General features: G+C 42.1%; 1 pseudogene; it reads right to left on the bottom strand.

Annotated features, from left to right (window-relative positions):
- Positions 1–2,812: 2,812 nt before the first annotated feature.
- LOC111847252 (protein NLRC3-like) lies at positions 2,813–19,127 on the bottom strand (annotated as a pseudogene).
- Between the last annotated feature and the right edge of the window lie 2,437 nt (positions 19,128–21,564).

Consider the following 21,564-nt stretch of genomic DNA (forward strand, 5'->3'; position numbering starts at 1 on the left):
AGCAGTAGTTTAACAGCGTTGAAGGTGGCCTGGCACGCGGGGGACCAAACGAACTTCGCCCCTTTGCGAAGCAACTGACTAAGGGGTGCAACCACATCCGAGAAGTTCCAACAGAAACAACAATAATAACCGGCCATTCCCAGGAAACGTTTTAACTCTCGTGGAGTCTGCAGAGCTGTGACTGCATTGATGGCCTGGACTTTTACGTCCAGTGGCTAGACCATATCATGACCGTCTAGTTTCCCAAGGTAACTAACCGTACCTTGCCCGAATTCACACTTCTCGAATTTGAGCACCAGCGAAGCATTTTGCAGCCGAGCAAACACCTGCTGAAGTGACCTTACATGCTGCTCCCACGAATCCGAATAAATGACCACATCATCTAGGTAGGCCTCACAGTTTTGGACATCACTGAGCACTCTATGCATCAGTCGTTGCAATGTAACCGGGGCATTGCATAGTCCGAAAGGCATAACAGTGTATTGTAGAAAGACGTCAGGGGTAGCGAATGCGGAAATTTCTGAAGCACGGGGTGTTAGCAGAACCTGCCAATAGCCCTTTAATAAATCTAGCTTGGTAACGTACTTTGTTGAGCCGATGCGATCGACACAGTCTTCCATGCATGGAAGTGGATAGGCATCCGGACGAGTCACCGCATTAACTCTCTGGTAATCTGTGCAAAAATGGAACGTGCCATCAGGCTAGGGATGAGGATGCTGCTTTATGGGAATGTGATCAAATATAAACCTCTAAACCTCTATTTATACCTCTAAATATAAACATCAATATCATGCTCCCCAGCTGGGGTACGCAAAGGGGAATCGGCGAACAGGGACCGGAAGCGACCTAATAAAGATGAAACGACTGAGGTAAGTGGCTGAGCCGGGACATAAGGTTTTGCAGAGCCTCTGAATTAGGGAGGCGAGCACAGGGAAGACAATTTCTCCCGAGGTGTAAGTCATCACACTACGGTGAATACTTACTGAGGGACACGGTGCTTACAGGAGTGGGAAGCAATGAGGAGTCGGGCGAGGGGCGGGAGACCAACCGATCGAGATAGGGTTTCAACATGTTAATATGACACACGTGAGTTTTCCTCCTACGGTTAGGAGTCTCTAGCATGTAATTGGTGGGGCTAAGCTTTGCCTGTATTACATATGGACCTGAGAAACGGGTGCGCAGTGAGGAACCGGGTAGCGGCAGAAGGACTAGGACGCGATCACCTGGTTGGAAACACCGGGACCTTGCGGACTTAGCGAATTGCGCTTTCATTTTCTCCTGTGAGGCTCCCAGAGACGACCGAGCTAATTCCCTAACAGCTGATTACGAAGGGAGCTAACAAACTTAGACACAGTCTGCGAAGGGGACGACGCACCAGGTGTCAACCACTGGTCCTGTAATGCCTTCAAAAATGTTAACAAAAATGACCATAGAAAATGATCATACTGTTGGTTAGTATTAGGCATTCATATTTTTATAACAGGTAATTCAACATGAACTAAGAATGAGCTAAAAAAAGTTTTTTATCAACAGTGGATGTGTTTTCATATTTATTACACTGTCGCAAGGTTTCTGCATACATTTCACCACAATTGTGAATATTATTTTGAGGTTGTCCTCTGTGTTGTTTTTAAAATGTGTGTTTTCGTGTTTTTTTTAATAAGAGCTCATACAACATAACATGAACTAAAAGAGAGTGATCTAGATGTTCAGTGTAGCAGTGATGTAACTGATATCATTTTTCAAGAGGCCAATAGCTCGTCACCAGAGGAAGAAGAGGGACGTCAGAGTAAGAATCCACCTTTCCACTGTGTTCAGGGGTATATCTGTATTGCTGCAATGCCACTGTGAGTGTATTGTGGGACACATTGCATTTGATAATCTTATTCCAAAATTGTGTGAATTAAAAAGAAAAAACTTAGACAAATATAAAGTAAATCAGAATTCCTAAAACAGAGATTTTGTTCTTTTTTTGATCTTTTGGAATCATATACAGTGCATCATAGATGATCAGGCATGTAGTGAAATCAGAATGCTATCCACATTAGTCTTAAGGAAAAATAGAAAGGCTGCAGTCAGAATAACAAATCAGCTTATTAACTGCCCATTCTCGTTGTTGCTAAATATGCATGTTATTTTTAGAATTCACCAAATGTTAAGACTTTAATTTTATAGTATTTTTATCAGGTTAATGTTTTACTGTGCGTTACATAATGACTGTACCCGTTAACCATATCTGGCGTGTTGTGATGGGGACGTTAACTGAGGGACCGCAGCGTCTCCTGTGCTGCGTCCGACGGGAAACCCGCAGTTACCTCAAGACAGCAGTAGGGGGCGGACGTGAGGTTCAGCCATCTGAAGTTAAACCGTATTTTTGGTGAGAAGTAAAAAATGTGTTGCGCTTTATTTTTAATTACTTGTGAAATTATTTGCTTAGGTAGTAAGGACTTAGTTTGGCTTTTAATGATTATTTCTCCGTGGTTTAATGGGGGCGAGAGATGCCGTTTGCTAATTAGCTTGTCGGTTGTCAGGTATAGCAGTTCACAGGTTTAGTTAGGAAATTTTTATAATGGTTGTTGTATTTTGATCATTTAATCTAACGTGTGTTACTAACGTGATTTATGACTTTTGTTTTTAGCTCTACGCTGTTCTCCCGTCTGCTTTTACATAGTTATTATATATGCTGATTTAATCAAATCGTGTTAGTGATGGTCAATTACAGTAAAGTGTATTTATTTAATTGTATTATATGATTTATGTTACCCAGTTACCTCACGCTTTGAGCAGAGCTGAACCAGGACATTAATAGGATACAATATGAAGCCTTTATTGTCAGTGTACAGGTAACAAATACAATATACAGACATAAATATATAAAATGTACATATAGAGGGGAGGGGAAAAGCCCCCCCACTCACCAGGATTACATTTCATTGCATTTTAATCAGACAGATAAACAGTCATTTTGCATGTTTGTTCAGTTTGCTGAACCCAGTCACTTGTTTTGTCTAACATACGTCACACTTCAGACAGAGTAAAAAGGGTTATACTGGTTAAAAAGCAGAGATTTTACCTTTTTGCCACAGAGAAGCAGAGACATGTGACACTCTGATAAGGTAAAAATGATTCCTCCAGCACACAGTGAGCTATCCCAGCATGCACAGGGACAGGGAGGAGTTTATAGAAACACAAAACCCTGGACAGAGGGGTTCAGTGAATGAGGAGGTGAAGCTGTACAGGAGGGTCAGTCCATCAGAGGAGACTCTGTAGAAGGACAGAGTACCAGCCGCCCAGTCCAGATACACTCCTACTCTGCGGGAGTCTGAGGGCTTTATGGGTATGACAGTCTGTTTATTATTGTGCCAGACAGAGTAACTGTCAGGATAGCAGCTCAGACTCCATGACTTGTAATTGTATCCGAGCACACAGTCAGTACTGTCTCCTTTCCTCCTGATTCCTTTATAAGTCACTCCTATCCAGGCTCCATCTCCACTCCACTCAGCCTCCCAGTAAGCGTGACCAGTCAGACTCTCTCTGCACAGAACTTGGTACCAGTAGTCAAATCTCTCTGGATGATCAGGATATGGCCGCTCTGCCCCCCATGTCACCTTCCTGTTCCCCTCTGACAGAGACAGGTTTCTGTATGCTGTGTTGGGGTCCAGCGTCAGCTGGCAGGAGTCTGTAGGCAAGAGGAAGAGCGATTAATCCCATCGCGAAGCCCAGCATCTCCATCATTATCACTGTCACACCTCACACACTCACTAACTAGTGTTGTAGTCAAGACCGCCTAAACCGAGACCAAGACATTACCGAGAGCGGAGGGTATCAAGACCAAGACACTGCCGAGACTTGAGGGTACCAAGACCAAGACCAAGACCAAGACACACTAAGGCGAGACCAAGACCAAGACTGGCCGAGACCAAGACCAAGACCGTAAACAGACTAGGGCTAGAATCGACATCACATTACCCAGATCAACTGTAGAGAAAAAAGGCATTGCTGTAAAGTGCCATTACTCGTTAAATCAAATTCATGTTATCTTTTCAATTATATTGTCCGTATGTCCATATGTCTCTCATTTAAAATCTCCCAGATTTGTCATAGTTACGAGACCTGATAGAAAATAATATTCTCAGCAATCCTCTCCTATAACCATTTTATCAGACCTCGTCAAGGGAAAGAGATGGGATGTACCAGAAAGATGTTCATATTAAGTCTCTTATACCAGGGACAGAGGCCTCGGGTAAGCTATGAATACAGCTATGTAATGATCCTTTGCTTTGAATTGAAGAGAATGAGCCTCCAGATTGACTTGCACCTCCAAGACCGTGCTTTCTAATCAATGTAAAATACCTAATTTATTTGAATTATAACTATGCTATAGACTTCGCGGACATTTTCGGACATTTTTTTGCCGATGTATGATACGATGTGTATGATGTGTGTGGACTGTGAAGCACTGGCAGTGTCCGTGGAGAAAATGTATAAAATGTAACGTTTTTGAAATGGATGCATCTGACAGGTTGCATTTGAATTGAGGCGCATAATAAATAATGATACTGTTCTGTTAGGATGTGCAGTTTTCTCTTTTTTTCCCCATCCCATCGAGACCGCTATGTCCGAGACCAAGACAAGACCGAGACCAAATAGAGTCGAGACCAAGACAAGACCGAGACCACAAAAAATTGGTCTCGAGACCGGTCTCGAGACCAAGACCGGTCTCGAGAACTACAACACTATCACTAACACAGAACTCGCTCCAATACACACATTTTATTCCCAATATACTCATGTAGCCGCCCGAGTCTGCGACGCTCCGGCTGCCCCCTGCGCTGTGAGACACGCCGCGCTGAGAGACTCGCTGGGGACCGAACTGCACTTTAGCCTGCGCTCTATTATTCAGTACGATACATAAAATATGAAAACGAAGCAGGAATTCAAGCATGTGAAATACCTCAGGTAATGTCAGACGCCTGCGGGAAGACGGGGCGAAATGCTGCGCGTGCTAAATTAATAGCCTTAATTACAGGTAAATAAAATTACAAACAGCATTAATCAAACATGTTAAACATGAAATTATACCTCAAAGAGTACCACTAGAAGTTAATTTGTCTTTATTTCAAACCACTTCGGACACATACCCCCCTCCAGCCGCGTGCAGCGCCGACTAGTGATGTGTCGTTCAAAAGATCCGGATCCTGACCGAGACACATCTTTAAGAAGCAAAACGTCTCCGCGGCTCAGCGCTCCATGCTGCTCTGACTGTGACTGAAGTTTGTGTTAATGTCGTGAGCCACGCGACCAATCACGTGATGAGTCAGACAAGGGGGGCGCATGCTGACGGTGTACAGGAACAGAGCAGGAGGGAGGGAGAGTATGGCAAGCCGTTTTAATCGCTAGACTTGATATGTATTGCAGATATCCGTAATTTAATTCTTCCTAGTCAAAAAGAGCATTTCAGATCCACAATGACATTCTTCCTATCCACAATTGTCATTTCAGATATCCACATCATCATTCTTCCTATAAGAAATTACATCACTTTTGCCATTCATATCTATTGGGCTTAGAATTTCAGATATCCACAATTACATTTCAGATATCCAGAATGTTAATTAAAGCTCAGGCACCGGTCATACAGGGACTGAACAGCCCTTAAAAAAAGCCTGGCACCCCATACTCCCGGAGCACTCCCCACAGGACTCCCTGAGGGACGCGGTCGAATGCCTTCTCCAAGTCCACAAAACACATGTAGACTGCTTGGGCAAACTCCCATTAACCCTCCAGAACCCTGCGGAGATTATAAAGCTGGTCCACTGTTCCACGGCTGGGGCGAAAACCACACTGCTCCTCCTGTATCCGAGGTTCAACAATCCGGCAGATCCTCCTCTCCAGAACCCCCGAATAGACCTTACCAGGGAGGCTGAGGAGTGTGATCCCCCTATAGTTGGAGCACACCCTCTGGTCCCCCTTCTTAAAGAGGGGGACCACCACCCCGGTCTGCCAGTCCAGAGGCACTGCCCTCGATGTCCACGCGATGCTGCAGATGCGTGATAACCAAGACAGCCCCACAGCATCCAGAGCCTTAAGGAACTCCGGGCGGATTTCATCCACCCCCGGGGCTCGGCCACTGAGGAGCTTTTTAACCACCCCAGCAACCTCCACCCCAGAGATAGGGGAGTCCACACCCAAGTCCCCATACTCTGCTTCCACGTTGGAAGGCGTGTCGGTGGGATTGAAGAGGTCTTCGAAGTACTCCCTCCACCGACCGAAAACGTCCTGGGTTGAGGTCAGCAGCACCCCATCCCCACCATAAACAGTGTTGATGTTGCACCGCTTTCTCACCCGAAGCCGCCGGATGGTGGACCAGAATCGCCTCGAAGCCGTCCGGATGTCGGTCTCCATGGCCTCGCCAAACTCCTCCCAAACCCGAGTTTTTGCCTCAGCGACCGCCGAAGCCGCATCCCGCTTGGCCTGCCGGTACCCGTCAGCTGCCTCTGGAGTCCCACAGGCTAAAAAGGCCCGGTAGGACTCCTTCTTCAGCTTGACGGCATCCCTCACCACTGGTGTCCACCAGCGGGTTCGGGGATTGCCGCCGCGACAGGCACCGACCACCTAACGGCCACAGCTCCGGTCAGCCGCCTCGACAATGGAGGCGCGGAACATGGCCCATTCGGACTCGATGTCCCCCGCCTCCCCCGGGACATGGGAGAAGTTCTGCCGGAGGTAGGAGTTGAAACTCCCCCTGACAGGGGATTCCGCCAGACGTTCCCAGCAGACCCTCAGTATACGCTTGGGCCTGCCAGGTCTGACCGGCTTCCTCCCTCACCAGCGGAGCCAACCCACCACCAGGTAGTGATCAGTTGACAGCTCTGCCCCTCTCTTCACCCGAGTGTCCAAGACATGCGGCCGCAAGTCCGATGACACGACTACAAAGTCAATCATCGAACTGTGGCCTAGGGTGTCCTGGTGCCAAGTGCATTAAGCTCTTCTTGACATTCATCCATCCATCCATCGTCCAACCTGCTTATCCTACTGGGTCGCGTCGAGCCGTGCCCAAGCCGTGCGTCGAGGTGAGCCCGACTATATCTAGTCGGAACCTCACAGCCTCGCGCACCAGCTCAGGCTCCTTCCCCACCAGAGAGGTGACATTCCATGTCCCTAGAGCTAGCTTCTGCAGCCGAGGATCGGACCGCCAAGGTCCCCGTCTTCGGCCACTGCCCAGCTCGCATCGCACCCGACCCCTATGGCCCTTCCTATGGGTGGTGAGCCCATTGGAGGTAGTCATAATATGAATTGTGCATATCTGTAATGACATTTTTACTATTCACAATGTATTTTTGGATATTCAAAATTACATTATATATATCTGGAATGTTTTTTTTCCTTTCGGATATCTGAAATTAAAATTATGACTAGTAACAATTGGATTGTAGATATCTGAAATTTTTCCTAATAAGAATTCAATTTCGGATATCCAGAATGTTAATTCTAGATATCTGAAATGTAATTGTGGATATCTGAAATGCTCTTTTTGACTAGGAACAATTGAATTACAGATATATGCAATACATATCCAGTCTAGCGATTAAATGTCAAAACGGCCACTTATTCTTTGTAAAGATTTAAAGATATCTTAAATAGAATTGTGACTAGGAGAAATAAAGTTATAGATATCTTGAAATACATTTTCTACTAGTAAGAATGCAATTGTGGATATCTGTAATTGCCATTCTGACTAGTAAGAATATAATTTTGACTAGGAGAAATGATATTATGCATATCTATAATGTAATTACGGATAGGAGTGTGACTTGATCAAGTGTTAAAATGGCTTGCCATAGGAGAGGAGGAGAGAAAGAGAGAGTGTGGTGCGCGAATAGTAGGCAAGATGAATAATAGTTGGAAACGAAGCAGCATTTGGATGCATTTTAATAGCTATGATAACTCAAAGGCACAATGCACGGTTTGCAAGATGAAGCTGTCATTTCGATCAGGATCCACAAACAACCTTCACAGGCGCTTAGGAACTGTGCATCCAACAGTTCAGATGGAAGAAAAAAGACATGCTAGCGTGCTGCTACTGCTAGAAGCCGGATCAGCCCGTCTAAGGCCACTTAAAATTAATAAATTGTTTTACATGATTCAAACTTCTAAAATATTGGTGAGTAGGGGATTTTATATTTTATATTTTTAGCGAAAAGACGAACGGCAACAGAGATATACTAAAACTAGAAAAGTTCTCAAACAGGGTAATATATATTACTCGTTATATTGATGCCCTGCCAAGATTTTAATACCGTGGGCCCACACACAATCTGACAAACGATAAAAACCATTGTCCGAGAAGCGTCAAATTGAAAAATCCGAGGATGACATTCAAGATTTTTCACCCACAGTTTTTGAGGTGAAAAAAACAGATTTTTTGAAAAATATAAAAAATATAAAAAAAATATATCATTTTTATAAATTAAAAAAATCGAGGCGGCACCAAAAAATTGAGGCGGGCGGCCATGTAAAACAATTTATTAATTTTAAGTGGCCTAAGCTGAGGCACTTAGCCTTTCTGCCCCAAAGGAAATGTTAAAATGTTACACTGTTAGAAAGGTGATAGATAGTTGTTAAAGCGGATAGATACTAAAACTGTTGGATGCTGATGCTTTGCACGTTGAAATTTTCTTTATAATTTCTTTGTTATTTGTTATTTATGTTATTTGACTGTTATTAATAGATCAAAGACAAAAACAGATTTTCCACTTATATAATGTTCAATACACATGTAGTAGTGTTTGAGGTTTTTACATTTAATCTTTTTATACCAAACATAATGTAAAATTATGGTATTTAGGAAATCATAAGGTTTAGTACACATATCAATCATGTGTCATAACAGCGCTGAATCTGGCTGAGGCAGAAGTAATAAAATGAAGAGCCGTTTGGGAGCCAGAAGAGCCGACTCTTCTTGGTGAGCTGAGCCAAATGATCCGACTCACTAAAAAGGGCCGAAACTCCCATCACTAGCGCAGACTTAGGAGACATTCAGTGTCACAGCCAGTTTGGGGAGATTACGGGTGCTGTTTTAGGACAATCCTAACAAATCTCAAAACAGTACAGTCATCACATGCACAAAAAGAACATATGAAGGATTTTTTAAAACATGCATGACTATACCAGAATGTATTAATCCCAGTTACACTCTCACACAAACACAAACAAGATATAATGTATTTCTACACAATTTCATTGACTACGATTTTTATTTAAAAAGGAAGTCATCTTTAAACCCAAAAGAAACACAATAATATCACAATAATTGTGTGAATGCTTTCATAAAGTAGTATTAACGGTATTAAGAATAAAAACATGCAAACAAACTTACATTTCTGGATCCCTGGTCTGGTCCTGCACTCTCCACTGTGGTCCACACTATATCAGAAGCAGAAGGACATAGTACTGCTGTATCCATTTATTTAATTGTTGCATTTTCTCCACATACATGAGTCTATAGCAGGAGCAGACACACATTCTATACTCACTTCAGTTTCTCCAGTTTACAGCTGGGATCCTCCAGTAAAGCAGAGAGCAGCTTCACTCCTGAGTCTCCTGGGTGATTGTAGCTCAGGTCCAGCTCTCTCAGGTGTGAGGGGTTTGACCTCAGAGCTGAAGCCAGGGAAGAACAGCCTTCTTCTGTGACTCTACAGCCTGACAGCCTGCAGAGAGACAGACAATATCTCTCCAATAAATAAAAACACGTCACCACTATGAGTTTTACTTTTAAGTAAATGTCACGACTTCAATAAAGATTTCAGTAATTACACATTACAGTGTGGAATACCCAGTAATATTGACCTCAGTATCTCCAGTGTACAGTGTGAATCCCTCAGTCCAGCAGAGAGCAGCATCACCCCTGAATCCTGCAGGTCATTGTCACTCAGGTTCAGCTCTTTCAGCTGAGAGGAGTTTGATCTGAGAGCTGAAGCCAACACTTCACAGCATGTCTCTGTGAGTCTACAGCTGTCCAGCCTGGAAAAGGAAACGTGTTACGATATAAATACATACACCACACACAGGTATATCAAATAAAAAATCAAAATAAACATTTTTAAGTACAATAAGACATGCAGCATATAGCTGAAATATCAGTTATTTTGTTGTTTCCTTGTCCTAGTCAGAAACTGCTTTTTAATGACCTTACAGGGTGAGTTACCCTGAGACTCTGTAATATATGCATATATGCAAGTATTTTTATAAAGCTCTGAGCAGCGCTGGGGCTCAGTGACCAGCACTACAACCGACCCAGGGGATCTAGGGTTTTGGGTTCGGTTCCTGCCTCGGATGTGTGTAAGTGTACATGTTTATGTGGGATATGAATGTCAAGAAGAGCTTAAGTTATTTTAATTATGTATTTTTATATGACTTTTGAATTGCTGACATCATGACTGCAATACTTATTTTCTGTTTGCTGTATCTGAGAACCTGTTAAATTTCCAAAACACTAATCACACAATTATCAATCCAGTCAGATAGGGATGAAATAGTGAAACTTTATTCATCCCCCTGGTAAAATAGTGCTGTCGCCTCTCTGATGTTGCTCTCTCTGACACACACATACTGGTCAGAGCTCAGGGTTGGCCAGCATCCAGCCCCCTGAAGTTGGGGGGTAAGGGCCTTGCTCAAGGGTCCAAAACCAGCATCACTCTGCCGGCCTGGTATTTAAACCAATGACCTTCTGACCACAGGCACAGAGTCCATACCCACTGAACCACACGCCACACTAAGAATGTTACAAAAATATACAAATCCTACAGTAACCAGAATGAAAAAGAACTTCTGGGCATCCATATAAATACAATCTAATTGTTTTGATAAGATATAAAAGCAGTATCATGAATAACATCTGTACTTCTTTAGCAACAGACGTATGTAAGATCACTTACAGAGCTGTCCTTCATTTCATGATCACAGGCAGCAGCCTCTGAAGACCTTCATCTGATCTGATGTATTTCTTCAGATCAAACACATCCAGCTCCATATCTGACATCAGTAACACAAAGGCCAGAGCTGACCACTGTGCAGGTGAGAGGTCTGCTGCTGAAAGGCTTCCTGAACTCAGGTATCTTTGTACTTCCTCTATTAGAGAATTGTCACCCAGTTCATTCAGACAGTGGAACAGGTTGATGGTCCTTTCTGCAGACAAATTCTCCTGTATTTTCTCCTTGATGTATTGGGCTGTTTCCTTAATGTTATATGAGCTGGGTCTTGTCTCTCCCAGTAGTTTTTGTAACAGATTCTTACTGGAGTTTGTTGAGAGGCCCAGGAGGAAGCGGAGGTAGAGGTCCAAGTGTCCATTCTTGCTCTTTAATGCCTGATCCACTGCAGTCTTCAGCAGGTCAGCTGATGAGTTTGACAGAAACAAATATAAAGCAGCGAGATACTCCTGGATGCTCAGATGCACAAAGCAGTACACCTTCTCCTGGTACAATCCATATTGCTCCTTAAAGACTTCTGTGCACACTCCAGAGTAAACTGAAGCTTCAGTGACATCAATGTTATTCCCTATCAAATCTTGCTCATAAAATATGAGATTGCCTTTATCAAGGTTGTCAAAAGCCAGTTTACCAAGTTTCAAAAGGAATTCCTTGCTGTATTCCTTAAGCTTGGTTTCATAGTTTTGCATATACTTGTCATTTTTTAAACTGGCCTGAAACATCAGGAAGTGTGTGTACATTTCAGTCAGAGTCCTTGGAATTTCTGTACTGTTAGACTCACTAAAAAGACTCTCAAGAACAGTGGCTGAAATCCAGCAGAACACAGGTATGTGGCACATGATGAAGAGGCTCCTTGATGATTTCACATGTGTGATAATCCTGCTGGCCAGGCTCTGATCACTAAATCTCTTCCTGAAATACTCCTCCTTCTGAGCATCATTGAACCCTCGTATCTCTGTCACCTGGTGGACACACTCAGGAGGTATCTGATTGGCTGCTGCTGGCCGGGAGGTTATCCAGAGGAGAGCGGATGGAAGCAGATTCCCCTTAATGAGGTTAGTCAACAGCACATCCAGTGACGTTTTCTTTGTTACATCAAACCAGCTCTCATTGTTCTGAAAATCTAGAGGAAGGCGACACTCATCCAGACCATCAAAGATCAACAAAACTTTGTATCTACACAGCTCAGTGGATTCAAGCGATTTCAGTTCTGGGACAAAGTGGTGAAGCAGATCAATCAGACTGTATTCATCCTTAATCAAATTCAGTTCCCGGAAAGGAAGAGCAAATATGAAGTGAATGTCCTGGTTTGCTTTTCCTTCTGCCCAGTCAAGAATAACTTTCTGCACAGAGACTGTCTTCCCAATACCTGCGACCCCTTTAGTGAGTACAGTTCTGATAGGTGCCACATGCCCATGTAAGGGTTTAAATATATCATTGCACTTGACTGTAGTATCTTCTGTTACCCTTTTCTTGGATGCTGTTTCAATCTGTCTCACTTCATGTTCATCATTGACTCTTCCAGCTCCCCCTTCAGTTATGTAGAGTTCTGTGTAAATCTCTTTGAGAAGTGTTGGCTGTCCTTCCTTAGCTTTCCCTTCAAATACACACTCAAATTTTTGCTTCAGCTTACATTTGATTGTGCGCTGATACTGCGACAGAAGATGCCCTGAAATGAAATGAGAGCTTTTCAAAAAACATTTTTTACTCATTTAAGCCAAATTAAATCACATTAAATATATGATAAACTGAAATGTAATACATTTTTTCATAAACTCCTTTTCTGCGGCAAATCAAACACACACTGAATGAGGTACAGCTCTTACTCTTCTCCAGCAAGTCAGCGAGATCATTTTGCTCCATGGTCCTCAGGATGTACAGTGTGATCTTCAGAGCTCCCTCTCTACCACAGGTCTTCTGCATCTGACCATCACTGTCCAGGTCATTGTCCTCCTCCAGCTGAGGCTCAGAGCATTCTGGGTCATTCTGATCCAGGTACCTTTTGAATTTCATCAGCTCATCCTTCAGAAACGTTTGAACTTTTTTCTCCAGTAGCTGAAATGAACAGTTACAGTTTAATTATTATCACTCCTGGCACTGTATCTTTTTATAACCTCATTTGTAAATTATGCTGCGTTCCATTTCAACTTGTAACTTGGAAATTTGGAGTTCCTAGTGGGAAATTTCAACTGGAACGCCCCCTGAACTCGGAATTCCAACTCATGAAGTCGGGGGAATCTACACAACCTCGACCTCAGAATTCAAAATGGCTGCACCCTTTATCAACAGAAGTTAAAGCTGTAGTTTTACAGTGTTTATAAGCAGTTCTGTACTATTTGTTGCTCATTAAATTGGTTGCACACACCCCTTTCTGTGGACGTGTTGCTATGGTGTTTTCATGTGCAAAACACCACGTAATGTGTTATCAACTGGTATTGCTAACAATGACTAACAATTAACCTGGCTAGAACTGGGGCCTGTTTCAGAAAGCAGGATTTCTTGCTTAGCCGAACAACTAATAAAGAATAATAAAATAATAAATAAAAGATTTTAAAGTAGTCTGAGCTAAATATAAGTGAATGAAGATGAAGGCCATTTAAACTGGGGCACATTAAATACAAGGAGTTATCTGGCTAAGCAAGAAACTCTGCTGTTTGAACCAGGTCCCTATTCAAGCGATTTCAGGTCCCTGGTTTTGCTAAATGTCTTTCCGACTTGCTGTCCTGGAACGAGGTTAACTTGGGTGTGATATCATTCTCAGCTCCGACTTCCGACCTCCGAGGTAAACGGAACGCAGGATTAGTTGTAAATATCATCTCTTTGACAGGATAAACTACTTATTGTGCATCTGTAGAAGATGTATGTCAATTTAGATAAAATTAAAGAAAATATACTTCAGTAATAAATGCAAACCTTGAAGATGGATGATAAGTCTCCTTTATGTGGATGTGAATTACATCTATTCACTCGGTCCCTGTGAATAGAACACAAATATCGAACCATTATATTTTTATTTAAATAGATGTAACTGCCATCCACATTCTGAGCTTATTTCATTAGGGCGGCTTCCTGACATCAGCTTGTTTATGAAGAGAAGCAGTGACATCTAGTGGCAGCACAGAGAGACAGCAGGTAGCAGCCAGGAGAGACGGTTCGGCATGTAGCTCCCAGTCACTCAATGACATTCACTGGTTACTTCTTGTAAACTGTTTAACATGATTTCAAACAGATTTCAACTTAATTACCATAACTATCCAGAGTGATCGGGGGGGGGGGGGGGGGACAACCCTGGGGGGACAACCCTGACCCCTGCAATTTGGGGCCCCCAGCTGACCTCAACTTTTTTTTCAAACACATTGATCAATGTTCTTACCAAACCATTTATATATTAATTTTGATTACAATTAAATGTATAACAATACAACAATATACAAATTTTGCATGATATCACCCCCCCCCCCCAACAGCACTAAAAAGCTCCAAAAGCAGCTGGCTTAACCCCAAAGGGATTTGTTCTGTCCCTTGTTCCCAGGGTTAACACTAGACTGCCTGTAATACTCAGGGGCTTCCTGTCTCTTGCTGAGCTGCACCTCAGGTACCCAGCAGACCCAGGCTCTGGTGTGACCTCTGGCAGCTCCGTAGGATCTTGTCCAGTGTGAGAGAAAAACTGACTAGAGGGATATTTTGTAATCAGCTTTGAAACTGTATCTTTGTGCAACTAATGCAAAAGTACCTGAGTGTTAGGCAGCTGACTGCCAAGAATGTAAGCTTAAGAGAATTAAGAGTTAACCTTAGTGTAGCAATATGTGCTTGAACGTTGTGCTCATTAGATTGAACAGGGGGGTATTCCAGAAAGCTTGGTTAACTTACCATTTGGTAAATCTTAACCTCTGGGTTGATATACCCCAAACCCGCATACCATGAGTATGTCGGTTCCAAAACACCTGAGAAGAGTAAGTTCAATCAACCTCCTATTGCTTACCCAGAGTTAATGCGCGTGCACCGTGCATACATAAAGACGTTTTCAATTGATCGCCGATTTCACGAGTCAGAATGGAAAATCAAAGTGAAAAAAAGAGAGCGGCATACTTCAGAGAGGCGGAGTTGGAAGTTTTAATGCACGCATATGACGAATTCAAGCCAATAATAATGAAAAAAAGCAATACGGCTGCATCGGCTAAAGAAAGAGTTGGCTTGGCAAAAAATAAAGGACAGAATAAATGCGTGTGTATTAAATTGCAAATTTGACATCGCCTCCCCTTTTATTATAATGCAAAATAATTAAACACATAACCCTTCCGCATCCTTTTTACTGTTAAATCACTATGAAAGCATTTACTTTTCCTGCCATTCATTTCTTTAGGTTAAAATAACAATGTGTATATCGACTAGGAATATATGGTTTCTTATTTAATAAGGTGTAATCCTTCTGGAGACAGAAGAACTTTGAGCCAAGTCAAAATGAAACACAAAAACATTCTGCAAAAAGGTAATTGATTACACGATCACTTAACTATTTATTAAACACGATTTAGTATATTCTGTCATGTAGCTAATAGAAAAAAGGCTGAAGCCCGTCTAACTGGCGGGAGCCCACCACCACCTCCCCTCACCCCATCTGAGGGCAACCAGTGGTAACCAGCATTGTACTGTCCTGTAATGATTACCTATAGTTAGTGGAAAAAAGTAATGAGTTTGATGATTTTAACAAGGCAAAAAATTAAGGATACAAAATCAAGTTACCTGCACATTGATACTATGAATAGATTTCCTACACTATCTCGCTGTACTTGTATAGTGACAATAAAGACATCTATCTATCTATCTATCTATCTATCTATCTATCTATCTATTAACATAGTCTCCCTCATTTATTGAAGGAGCTTTAATAGGAATGTAGGTGCCATCAATGCACCCAATTATGAATGAATGAATGAATGAATGAATGCCTTTTATTGTCACTATACATGTATTACATGTATTCCAAATTACATTTGGAAACCCTGAAACAGAAAGTCATATAGGGAAGTATCAAGTGTGTGTGTGTGCAGGATGAATACATGTAGGCTATAGATATAAATAGTATGACTATATATTAAATATGCATCATAGATTTTACTACAAAGGACAAACCTACCACTCTGTGGAATTCCTCTTTAATAACACGCAGAGCTTTATGGACAGGGAACTGTATAAACGTGTGTAAGAAGCGTTAAGTACCAGACATACTGTGCGAACGGCTCTACACACAGTTGCCTTTCCTATATGCTCTGCGTCGCCCATATTGTACAAAAAATGCCCTGACGCAAAAAACCTTAGTGCTATGCACAGAATGTTTTCTGTGCTAAGCGCAGACCCGCGGTTTGGGTTTGTGACATTTGCAATATGCGGTTTCAAGAGATGTTAAGTAAATGAACGATTCTTTTGAAAACTGATAACGCTTTTTCAAATAATCATTAGGAAATGAAAAGACATCAATACGCGGTCTTATAACTCTCTCCCGGCGAAAAAAACCTTGTATAATTTATGCCTCCACGTTCACAGGATCGTCATCAAAAGGGCACGCCATGCTCAGTAACCTTCTGCAACAAACTTACCCTGGAACATAACCTGCTCAGTAGCAGGTTATCTTCAGAGAGTAAGCTGCTATGGTTACGTACATACCCAGAAAGTTAACCTCCGTTTTTGGAACCGAAAGTTGAGGTTATCCACTAACTTACCCTTAAACTTACCCGGGTATGTCACATAACCTGCTTTCTGGAATACCCCCCAGAACTGCAGGCTAGAGAACAGAAATGCAGGTTTAGAGTGTGTTTATCAGACAGAGCAGGAAAATCACAAAAGGCTACAGTGAGTGGGGGCTGCTTGCAGGTGGTCAGACCCATCAGTTACAGGCTGTATAAAGTACATATGAAATACTGATTACAAAATATCCCTCTAGTCAATTTCTCTCTCACAAGTGTTTTCCCTGGTCCCAGGTTCATAGCCCCTTAGTTCTATTTGTTAATTGTTAGTTAATTCCACCTGTGTCCTGTTTCCAGTGTCTGCTCTGATTTGGTTGATTGTGTTGAGTACTCACACCTGCCTTTTGTTAGTCCCCATGATCTGTGTATTTTACTGCCTGCCTGTGGTCAGTTCCCTCACTTGGTCATTGTATCACATGCTGTTGATCCTGTGCTTTGTTCCTGTGTGTATTGGATTCCTGTGTAGTTATTTTCCCCTTAGTTCTGCTCCCTGTATTGCTGCTCTTTACTAGTGTTCCCCTGTGTTTTGTTGTTATGGCCTTTTGACCCCTCGTGGTTCCCTTATTTTCTGCTCTGTGTTTTGTTATAAATAAACCCCTGTCATCTTGGAGCTGCACTGTGGATCGTCATCCTTTCCTCGCCTGCACCATCCCCCGATCCCATAACAACTAGCTAATTAGTAACAGACACTGTTCCATTAAACATGTTCAAACTGAAGCCTCAGTCTGAACAGAGCTGAGGACCCCCTGAGAATCTATTTATTATCAAAGCAGAAACATCCATCCCAGTCTATTGTCCAGTCATGCTTAGTCAATATAGAGCAGTAGCTTTTTTCCAGCTGCATGCTGAGGATTGACATTTAAAATGCACTTTTCAATCGACCTTCTAATTCCAGCTCGCAAGAAGTCAGTCTTTACAGTAATCATCATCCTTTTACCTCAGACATGATTTATACAGAAGACAAAACTTCTGTTTACATTTTCAAAAATGATGGGATTTGCAAGTTTAAAAAATTTGAAATTTGAAGTTTCTTTTCTTGTAGCTTGTGTTTGCCTGTATGTCTTTTGACTGACAGTCTGAGTGTTTTAAACAATGTTTTAATGTATATTTACCTTTGATCTGTAGGAAAAGGTCCCTCTCTGAAGTGGATTGGTAGGTCCATTGACCAGTCACTGTTCATGGAAACACAGCTGGGTACAGGTGAGCCTGCTCTCTCCATCAGGACACTGTGGACAGTGAGAGGAAAGATCCTCATTATATAAATATAATCCATATAATGTGGACAGGGTCACATTAAATCTTCAGCTGTTTAACCTTCTGCTCTGTCTTCATGTACTTTGTTATGCTGTGAAGCTTTTGATGCAAACATGCTTGTTTACATTCAGCTTTAATGTGAAATAAAGTGTCTCACCTAAAATGAAGATCCCAGTATGAAAGGTTTAGCATCATTGTTACAGCCTCCGTTACTAGACTTGCGTGTTCTTGCTTGATATTATATAAATTCAGCCTTAAATGGGGTCCCCCACAATAAATTTCACCAAGTTAACAATAAAAAAAAATCCCTGACGGGCTACTGGACTGAATACCGATAATGTTCTGAATGGGGGGGGCGAAAATATTAACTTTATTTTAGCGCATTTTCAGAAAATCACCTCGCACCATAAGGATGTGAAAAATCGAAAAATCAGCGCTAGGTGGCAGCAGAGCACGGTGTCCAGGGAGTACAATTAGATGTAAATTCTTGAAGGAAATTAAATTTCATAAATTTCATTAAGGATAAACATAAATCATCTGACCTGAATCAGTTAGGTCTCGAGGAAGTGAATTAAGTTAAGACAGATTACTCTCTCTTTCGAGAATATTTTTTTATTACCGTGTGTAAAGCCGTACAAACACACAGGTTCTGTCTTACCTCTCAGTTCTCTTTGTTTTACACTCCACAGGGGGGGTAATTTCAGAAGCAGCTCCCCCCATTTTTGGGCCGATCTAGACCAGATGACTGATGCTGGGGTCTCTATGAACACGAAGGGTAAATAGTAACATACATACATAATATCTAGTAGCTACTTCATGCAACAGGTGCGGCCGCTATATAGGTGTGTGTGTGTCTCCCAGGACTAGTTTGAGAAACAGTATATAGCATCTGCTATAAAATAAACTCTATTTGGGAGTAGTAAAATAAAATAAGCTATATTTGGAAGTATACTATATACTCCCAAATATAGCTTATTTTATTTTAAATTGTATCTTACCTTGCAATACAGAATCGTATCCGTGTTTCTTGACAAAATGGAAAGACCCGCATTAAAATACTTTCATTTTCATTTACAAACAGAAAATGCTGCGTATCAAACGCGGAAGCGGTCTAAGCAGAAATGTACACGGACTCGGTGAACCGGCGTAGGATTTTTGGGGATATTATCCACGCGAATCATTATCACACAATCTTACTCTCGATTCATTTTTCACATTTGTCGCCGCCCTACGGCTGCTTTAGACAGATTCCTTTGTCTTTCGAGACAGACATGTACGATCAAAGTGAGCTTTTTATACAGTGGACTGTGCTTAATGTACAATATATAGATTTATAGGAGTACCAGATCTGAGATGCAGGGCTGTCAAGTTTTAAAGACAGGCAAGAGTGACATTCCACAGCATGCCTTTTCATTGGTTTTTGTGTTGTATTTTACCCAGATACAATAGTACTATTTTCTGATTGGCTATTGTGTAGGCCCTTTCTTTTTTTTGATTGGCTGGTAAGTGACAGGCTCTTGGGCTTTTGCCCAAAGGACAAACCCAGAGGCCCACACAACCCATAATCCGTCCCTGATTTCAACATAGTGGCTTACACACTCAACAGTAATTCTATTTTATAAATCTTTAAAAATGTTTATTTTGTTAAATTTATTAATAGTTACAAATGTAATTGCACGTATTCGATTTAGAGAATACCATATCATGACCGTAAACAGTATCCTAGCATGCAATATCAGATTTTTACCAGACTTGTTAGTGTCTTTGGTTTGTTTGTAGTTTGTTTGCCTATCGAAAAAAGAATATCGCTATGAATGTACTAAAATATTTTATAAAGCTTTTAATGTGGTTTGACTAGTTCGTGTTTCTTGTTTGTTTGTCTCTCGGAAAAAATAATCTTACTCCAAATCTGCTAAAATATAAAGCTACAACACACAGCAGCGTGTTCAAGGAGGCAGCCATGTTTGTTCCGAGATGTGGTATCTCGAATGGGGGATTGTCGGACGTAATGTCACTCAACTCAGAATTTCCGAGTTCCGAGAGAAAAACGAACGCACCATTAGACTCCAGCGGGAAGCATGGGAAAAATTGGGCTCTGCGGCATATTAACCTACAAATTATTTTTCCGCGTGAGAAATACAATGTGTGGCGGGAGTGCGCGACAAAAGACTGAAAAGAGTGACTGTCACTCTCAATGCGTGACACTTGAGAGCCCTGGAGATGTGTGCACTGTCATAGCGGTCCACTGCTCTAAGCACTTTACTATAGATGTGTCTTATTTTGTCTTAGTTATTAACCCATGTATGTATTGTCTTATTGCACATTATATGGATACAGTACAATAATTAATAAACATGTACATACATAGGTAACCTAAAAATGCAAGATGTGTCCATTGGCCCCCAGCGTCCACTGTTCAAAGCCCACTTTGCAGAACATGTTTGTCTCGTTTAACGTTAGAGTAATTATGCCATTTCCTACCCTTCATACTATGAATGGACAGTCGAGGCACCAGTGAATGTGAGTGAATAGGAAGTGCACACACGAACATTCAAACATTAAAAAAATCATTCAAACGTAAAAAAAAATCTGGAAAATCAACCACACAACCGCAGTCACACACACTGACATACAGATATACACGCACTCATGCACTTGCGCACTAGGGGTGTGTTACAGCGCGGCACGGCACAGGCGGGGAAAAAGGTGACGATCCACTAGCGGCTCCAAGACAAAAAGGGTTTATTAAAGAAACTGAGAACAGAGTAAAACTACAAAACGAAAGCACCACAAGGGGTCAGAAAACAAGGAAAATTACTGAATTAACGAAAACCACGAAATAAAGCATCGCTAAGGAACTCAGCAGTAAACCAGAGGACTAAACACACAGTAACATTTATAATAGCAGATTGAGAGACAGGACAAAGGCAGGCATTTATATACACAAAGAATGAGGACTAACAAAAGGCAGGTGTGAATCACCAAGACATTTAACCAATGAGCACAGTGCAGGGAAACAGGCCTCAGGTGGAGAAACTTAACCATCAATTAAGGACAAACTATGGGTGCGTTTGACTTCATGCAGCCGCTTACAGCGCTGGCTTAAAGCAATGCATTCTGGTCCTGACGCAATGCATCATGGTTAGATTTTTTTCCCTCTTTATTCAGCAATCAACATAAGGTACAATGATATATGTATGAAACATATCACATGAGCATGAACACCGCCAGGGGTATATATGTGTAGACATAGATAATGCAATCAGTTCGATGCACTCAACACTGAGCCTACCAGGAAATCTGCTCCGCTCCCGGAAGAGGAGGTAATCTGCCTGACCACAGATGCAGTGAAACAGACCCTATCCAGAGTTAACCCACGGAAAGCTGCCGGCCCCGACAACATCCCGGGTTCGAGTGCTGAGAGAGTGCGCAGAGCAGCTGGCAGACACTCTTACGGACATTTTTAACACTTCCCTGAAACAGGCTGTTGTCCCAGAATGTTTCAAGACCAGCACAATCGTTCCAGTTCCGAAGAAATCAGCAGTATCCTGCCTGAATGACTACCGTCCCGTGGCCTT

The sequence above is a fragment of the Paramormyrops kingsleyae genome, chromosome 4 (assembly GCF_048594095.1).
Source record: "Paramormyrops kingsleyae isolate MSU_618 chromosome 4, PKINGS_0.4, whole genome shotgun sequence".
In the NCBI taxonomy this organism is placed as follows: domain Eukaryota; kingdom Metazoa; phylum Chordata; class Actinopteri; order Osteoglossiformes; family Mormyridae; genus Paramormyrops; species Paramormyrops kingsleyae.